The sequence below is a fragment of the Anneissia japonica genome, unplaced genomic scaffold (genome assembly GCF_011630105.1).
Source record: "Anneissia japonica isolate Jap-2015-1 unplaced genomic scaffold, ASM1163010v1 scaffold1511_len2985839_cov193, whole genome shotgun sequence".
Lineage (NCBI taxonomy): Eukaryota > Metazoa > Echinodermata > Crinoidea > Comatulida > Comatulidae > Anneissia > Anneissia japonica.
In genome coordinates, this window is record NW_022685291.1 from 44,369 (window position 1) to 45,110 (window position 742).

Genomic DNA, 742 nt, shown 5'->3' on the forward strand with positions numbered 1-742 from the left:
GACAAAAAGGGTCACCAAAATAAAATAAAGGAAGCTCGCACACTTTAACTTTAGATTACTACATGGAATTCTACCGACAAATAAAAGTCTTTACAAGTGGAACGTCATAAACACTGATAAATGTTTTTATGTAATAACGTTAGGGATGAAAAACATTTACTTTATGAATGTCTAAATGCCCAAATTGTATAAGAATCAATTAATAGATTAATCACACCGGTAAATATAACATTTGATAATGTTATAACTGGGACAAATAAACAGTATATAAATAATCTCATTACTGTATGCACCTCCTCTTTGTATAAAGCACACATTCTGAAATCTCTGAAAAAATGGAACTTTGGTTCAATTAATACCTTGTTAATGAATGAATTACATTTGAAATATCTGATATAACATTATTTTAAAAAAATTACCATCATACAAAGAAGATAATTATGTGTGAATATACTTGCTTTCATAAAAATGAAAGAAATACATTCATAAGAATATTAAGGAAATAGTAAATCAAAGTGTGATAAGTGTATGCTAAAATGTGTTCAACTGCTAAAACAAAGATGATTGTGCAAGAAAACTGATTTTAGTATCTCAATTATGGTCACCTCTTTAATTTCAGTTATGTAATTATTTTAATTAATGAAAATTGGAATAAAATTTGGTATATAAAATATATGTAAATATGTATAGGCTTATATATGTATCTGTGGGTGTATATGTTTGTGTGTGTATTTATGTGTTT